Raw genomic sequence first — 7,649 nt, 5'->3', positions numbered from 1 at the left:
CAACCCATCTAGGGCCAACAAAATTGGGCTTGAAGAGGTAGTGCCCATAATGTCTCCAAAGATATAATGAAAGTGAAAGTACAAAAATCCCCGCTCTCTCCTTTTCTACGGAGGAGCGTTCCGTTCTATGAAATCCCCGCTCTCTCCTTTTCTACAGAGGAGCGTCCCGCTACTTACTTGCGGATTCCCACTTACCTGGGAACTTACTGGTGCACCACCCTGACTGCTGAAAGTTCTGGATCCTGGGTTCGAGGAATATAATTCCCCGTCCGGGCCACCAATTGCCGCGACCCCTCGCCGGCAAGGGAAAACACGACACAGGATTCTTCTTTCAGCAGTTTATTCAGGCTTTGATTCATGTATCATCTTCTAGTGACCCGTCGCCGAGCGCCCAAGCACAGCCTAATAAAGCCTCCAGCATACCAATCTTAAGCTGCCACGTGGACCTTTCTCATAGGGTGGTAAGGGATTGCGTGCCAATTCTCCATATTAGGAGTTGTTTATCACAGGCCACAGTGGAAGCCGGCGCCATCTTCTAATGGCGGCCACGGTCTAATTAGAACGGCTCACCACACTCCAGCAAAGTATGAGTGTACCCTTTTCCCCACATCCTTGCCAACATTTATTGTTGTTTGTATGCATAATAGCTGCCATTCTGACTAGAGAGAGATGAAATCTTAGAGTGGTTTTGATTTGCATTTCTCTAATTGCTAGAGATGATTAACATTTTTTAATGTGTTTGTTGATTGATTGTATGTCATCTTCTGACAAGTGTCTCTCCAGGTCCTTGGCCCATTTATTGATTGGGTTATTTGTTTTCTGGTGTTTAGCTTTTTGAGTTCTTTATATACCCTAGTGATTAGTGCTCTATCTGATGTGTGAGGGGGTAAAGATTTGCTCCCAAGATGTAGGCTCTCTATTCAACTAACAGATTGTTTCTTTTATTGAGAAGAAACTTTTAGTTTGAGTCCATCCCATTTATTGATATTTGGTTTTAATTCTGTGGCAAATAAGTCTTATTAAAGAAGTTGGGGCCTAATCCCACATGATGGAGATTAGGGCCTACCTTTTCTTCTATTAGAAGCAGGGTCTCTGGTTTTATTCCTAAGTCCTTGATCCATTTTGAGTTGAGTTTTGTGCATGGTGAGAGATAGGGGTTTAATTTCATTTTGTTGCATATGGGTTTCCCATTTCCCCAGCACCGTTTGTTGAAGAGGCTATCTTTTCTCTAATGCAGGTTTTTGGCACCTTTGTCTAATATCAGATAATTGTAGTTTTGTGGGTTAGTCTCTGTGTTCTCTATTCTGTACCATTGGTCTACCAGTCTGTTTTGGTGCCAATACCATGCTGTTTTTGTTACTATTGCTCAGTAGTATAGTTTAAGGTCTGGTATGGAGATACCACCTGCTTCACTCATCCTGCTAAGGATTGCTTTAGCTATTCTAGGTCTATTATTTTTCCAGATAAATTTCATAATTGCTTTTTCTATTTCTATGAGGAATGTCATTGGGATTTTAATTGGAATTACATTAAATCTGTATAGTGCTTTTGGAAGTATGGTCATTTTGATAATATTATTTCTGCCTATCCAAGAGCAAGGTAGATCTTTCCAAATTTTAAGGTCTTCTTTGATTTCTTTCTTTAGAGTTTTGTAATTTTCATTATATAGATCTTTCCCCTCTTTCATTAAGTTGATTCCCAAGTATTTTTTTTGAGGCTATTGAGAATGGGGTAGTTTTCCTCATTTCCCTTTCTGAGGATTTGTCACTGATATACAGAAATGTCTTTGATTTATGGGTGTTGATTTTATATCCTTCTACTCTGCTGGATTCATTTAATAATTCTTTGAGTTTTCTGGAGGAACATTTTGGGTCTTCTAGGTATAGAATCATGTCATCAACATGCCAATTTGAGTTCTCCATTTCCTATGTGTATCCCTTTAATTTCTTTGGTATGTCTAATTGCTCTGGCCAGTGTTTCAAGAACTATGTTAAAAGAGGGCATCCCTGTCTTGTTCCAGTTTTTAGAGGGAATGTCTTCAATTTTTCTCCATTAAGAACCATCTCACTCCAGTAAGAATGGCAGCCATGATGAAGACAAACAACAACAAGTACTGGCAAGGATGCAGGGAAAAAGGTTCACTCATACACTGCTGGTGGGACTGCAAATTGGTGCAGCCAATTTGGAAAGCAGTATGGAGATTCCTTGGAAAGCTGGGAATGGAACCACCATTTGATCCAGCTATTCCTCTTCTCGGACTATACCCCAAGACCTAAAAACAGCATACTACAGGGAAACAGCCACATCAATGTTTATAGCAGCACAATTCACAATAGCTAGACTGTGGAGCCAACCTAGATGCCCTTCAATGGATGAATGGATTAAAAAAAAAAAAGATATGGCATATATACACAATGGAATATTATTAAGCACTAAAAAATAATAAGATCATGGCATTTGCAGGGAAATGGATGGCATTAGAGCAGATTATGCTAAGTGAAGTTAGCCAATCCCAAAAAAACAAATGCCAAATGTTTTCTCTAATATAAGGGGAGTGACTCAAAATGGGGAAGAGAGGAAGAGCATGGGAAGAAGATTACCTCTACATAGGGAAGAGGGGTGGGAGGAAAAGGGAGAGAGAATGGGAATTGCATTGATGGTGGAAAGAGACCCTCATTGTTATACAAAATACATGTATGAAGATGTGAGGGGAAAAAAAGAATAGCGTTACTCTAAATTAGTTAGAGAGAAGTGATGGGTGGGGAAGCTAGGGGTTGGGGAGATAGGAAGGATAGTAGAATGAAACAGACAGTTTTACTGTGGGTATATATGTGAATGCATGACCAATGTGATTCTGCAACCTGTATACTCAGGAAAGTGAGATATTATATCCCATCTGATTCAAATGTATGATATGTCAAGGTCATTTTACTGCCATGTGTAACTAATTAAAACAATTTTTTTTAAAAAAGAATGATTTTTGGCCTGTGGCTTAGCATAAATAGTCTTTATGATATTGAGATATATTCCTATTATCTCTAATTTTTCTAGTGTTTTGAACATAAATGGGTACTGTATTTTGTCAAATGGTTTTCTACATCTATTGAGATGATCATATGATTCTTATCTTTGGCTCTATTCATGTGATGAATTACATTTATTGATTTCCATATGTTGAACCAACCTTGCTTCCCTGGGATGACTCCCATTTGATCATGGTGCACAATCTTTTTGATATGTTTTTGTATTCAATTTGCCAGACTTTTATTGAGAATTTTTGCATCTCTGTTCATTAGAGATATTGGTCTGAAGTTGACTTTTGTTGATGTGTCTTTGCCTGGTTTTGGAATCAGGGTGATATTGGACTCATAGAGTGAGTTTGGAAGTGCTGCTTCTTTTCTATTTCCTGAAATAAATTGAAGAGTATTGGTATTAGTTCTTCTTTAAAGGTCTTGTAGAACTTGGCTATGTATTTGTCCGGTCCTGGGATTTTCTTGGTTGGTAGACTTTTGAAGACATCTACTATTTTGTCACTTGAAATTGATCTGTTTCAATTTGGGCAAATTATATGATTCTAGAAATTTGTTGATGCCTTTGATATTTTCTATTTTATTGGAATACAGGTTTTCAAAATAATTTCTAATTATCTTCTGTATTTCTGTAATGTCTGTTGTGATATTTCCTTTTTCAACATGAATGTTAATGATTTGAGTTTTCTCTCTCCTTCTCTTTGTTAGCAAGGCTAAGGGTCTGTCAATCATATTTATTTTTTAAAAGAACCAACTTTTTGTTCTGTCAATTTTTTCAATTGTTTCTTTTGTTTCAATTTCATTGATTTCAGCTCTGATTTTAATTATTTCCTGTCTTCTGCTTTGGTGTTGATTTCTTCTTCATTTTTTAGGGCTTTGAGATGTAGAGAAAGTCATTTGTTGACTTTTTCTTCTTTTAAGGGATGAAATCCATGCAATGAATTTTCTTCTTAGAACTGCTTTCATAATGTCCCAGAGATTTTGGTATATTGTATCTGTGTTCTCATTCACCTCTAAAAACTTTTTAATCTCCTCCTTGATGTCTTCTGTAACTCATTGTTCATTCAGTTGCATATTATTTATTCTCCAGGTGTTAGAGTGGATTTTATTTCTTATTTTATCTTTGATTTCTAATTTCATTCCATTATGATCTGATAGAATGCAGGGTAGTATTTCTACTTTTTATATTTGCTAAGAGTTGCTTTGTGGCATAGTATATGTTCTATTTTAGAGAAGGATCCATGTGCTGCTTAGAAGAAAGTATATTCTCTCATTGAAGTCAGTATATTCTCTCATTGAAGATTGGAATATTGTAAATATGTCAGTTAAGTCTAAGTTATTGATTGTATTATTGAGTTCTATAGTTTCTTTGTTCAGCTTTTGTTTGGAAGATCTATCTAGTGATGAATTAGGTGTGTTAAAGTCACCCAAAATTATTGTGTTGTTTTCTATTTGACTCTTGAACTTGAGAAGATTGTGTTTTATGAACATAGCTGCTCCATTGTTTGGGGCAAATATATTGATAATTGTTCAGTCTCGTTGGTGTATGCTTCACTTGAGCAGTATGTAGTGTCCTTCTTTATCCTTTTTGATTAACTGTAGTTTGAAGTCTACTTTATTTGATTTGAGAATGGAAACCACTGCTTACTTCCACAGTCCATGTTAGTGGTATGATTTTTTCCCAATCCTTCACCTTCAGTCTGTGAATGTCTTTTTCTATGAGATGAGTCTCTTGGAGGCAGCATATTGTTGGGTCTTTTTTTTTTTTTATCCAATCTGACAGTCTATGTCTTTTGATTGGTGAGTTTAGGCCATTAACATTCAGGGTTATTATTGAGACATGATTCATATTCCCAGACATTTTTGTTTATTTTGGTATTTGACGTGACTTGGTTTCTCCTCTGATTAGATTTTCGTTTAGTGTAATTCTTCCCTCTGCTGATTTTCATCACTGTTTTTCATTTCCTCTTCGTGGAATATTTTGCTGAGGATGTTCTGTAGTGCAAGCTTTCTAGTTGTAAATTCTTTTAACTTTTGCTTTTCATGGTAGATTTTTATTTCATCATCAAATCTAAAACTTAGTTTTGCTGGATATAAGATTCTTGGTTGGCATCCATTTTTTGTCAGAGTTTGGTGTATGTTGTTCCATGATCTCCTGGCTTTGTGGGTCTGGGTTGAAGAATCTGCTGAGATACAAATTGGTCAGTCCCTATATGTGATCTGATTTCTCTCTTTTGCAGCTTTTAAGATTCTATCCTTTTTCTGTATGTTAGGCATTTTCATTAAAATGTAACTTGGTGTAGGTCTGTTGTAATTTTGTACATTTGGTGTCTGTTAGCCTCTTGTATTTGGTTTCTAATTTGTTCTTCATGCTTGGGAAATTTTCTGATGTTATCTCATTGAAGAGATTGTGCATTCCTTTGGTTTGAAACTCTGTGCCTTCCTCTATCCCAATAACTTTTAGATTTGGTCTTTTGATGCTGTCCTATAATTCTTAAATATTCTGCTCATGGTTTCTAACTTTCTTCACTGTGTGATAAACTTTATTTTCCATATTGTATTCTTTGTCTTCATTAACTGATGTTCTTTCTTCCAAGTGATCTAGTCTGTTGGTTATGCTTTCTATTGAGTTTTTTATTTGATTTATTGTATTCTTCATTTCAAGCATTTCTGACTTTTTTTTCAGGATCTCTATCTCTCTCTTGAAGTAATCTTTTGCTACCTGTATTTTCTCTCTAATCTCATTGTTGGAGTCATCAATTTTTGCTTGTATTTGCTCATTTAATTCATAGATCATTTTAATTATGAACCTTCTGAACTCCGTCTCTGACATTTCATCAACTTTGCTGTCCAAAGGTTCTTTTATTATAGTGTCCTGGTTTGTTTGGAGCACTTTCCTCCCTTGTTTTTTTATGCTGTCGTTGTGTCTTCCTTTCTTGCAATGTGGATCTGGGATACTACAGTTTCTTCCCTATATTCTTGTAGTACCTGTGCAGATTGTCTGTACCTCACCTTGATGTTGAGCTTTCAGACCCTGCTGGTGTCCCTCAATGGATGCTACTGCATCCTGGATCTGGGACCTGTGTAAGTTGGAGTGAGTGGATCTGGGCTGCTGGGCTTGACCTTTTGTGGTAGTCTGTTGATAGGAAGGGACAGTCCTGTGCCAAAGGCTAGGCTCTAGTGGTCTCTGCCCTGCCTGGGGAGGGGTGAACCGGGCCAACTGAGATCTTGGAACCTGTATGGGCTGGTGTGGTGGTCAGAAGGGGTGGTCCTGCACCAGGGACTAGGCTCTGGTGAGTGTCTGCCCCACCAGGGCTTAAGGAGTCTTAAAAGTAAAAAGCTGGGATAAACAAGATCTATTAATGCTAGTAACAGTAGTATTCCTTGTTTAAAGTTAGGGTGGTGACTTGGATTACATCTTCTGTCATATTATAAATGATCTCCCAACAACAGATTGTGATTTGAGGTTAATTGGGGATTATTAAATCTCTTTTCCTCCTTTCTCCTGAAAGGAGTCATAGCAGTGGGGTAGGAAAAAGAAAAATCTCTATTGGCTTTGGCTGCTGGCACTTCCCACAGCAGGCCAGTTCTTACTCCCAGTTCTTTAAGTTCTGGGGAGAGATATTCTTGAAATATTTTCTGAGCTGAGAGATCTACACAAAACCTATGGGGTGTCTGGTTGGACACCAGCAGAACAGATGAATAGTGAACTGAAAGACAGGTCAGCACAAAATATCCAACCAAAAGACAGGAAGAACAAATAAAAAACAAAGAGGAAAAAACATACAAGACAAATATAACAGCCCAGTCAAAGTAGAAGGGGAGCATCAAATAGAAACAAGACTTAAAGAAATAAAAAAAAAATCAAAAAATTTTCATCACCAGAAGAATTGTAATACAGGAAACCTCAAAGCACATTTTTCAGGTAAAAGAAAAAAATTGTAAGAAAATTGTCAATCTACAAAATGAAGTACATCAGAATACTAAAATCCTAAATGTATTAAACAAAAAAGTTAAATTTGTGGAAAGGTAACACACTGCTTAAAACATTGTAGTATGAAAGTTTAAAATGTATGTAGATCTACATTTTAAAAATAACAAAAAGCTAAGAGGGAGAAATGTAAGTATGTTGCTCTAAATTTCTGACACTAATGTGTGAAAAAGTATAACAACACTCAGAGTGAAACTGAGTGAATAAAAATATATGCTATAACCCCTAAACAACCACTAAGATAACAAAGAAATATGTTTTGGGATAATAAGCCAAGAAAGGAAACAAAACTGAATCATAAAATTTCAATTAATCCAAACAAAGCAGAAAAAATGAAAAGGGGAAGCAATAATCGATAAGACAGTTGGAAAACAAATAGCAAGATGATAGATTTAAGCCTCCCATTAATTATCATAGTACATGTAAAAGGTTTTTAAACTTCAATTATAGGTCAGATGTTAGAATGAATTTTTAAATTTTTAAAAATTTTGTTTTAATTAGTTATACGTGACAGTAGAATGCATTTATGCACTTTGATGTATCATACATACATGGGGTATAATTTCTCTTTTTACTGATTGTACATGTTGTAGAATCACATTGGTCATGCAGTCATATATATATATATA

This window comes from Marmota marmota, unplaced genomic scaffold (genome assembly GCF_001458135.2).
Source record: "Marmota marmota marmota unplaced genomic scaffold, marMar, whole genome shotgun sequence".
In the NCBI taxonomy this organism is placed as follows: domain Eukaryota; kingdom Metazoa; phylum Chordata; class Mammalia; order Rodentia; family Sciuridae; genus Marmota; species Marmota marmota.
Note: the sequence above shows the minus strand (reverse complement) of the source record.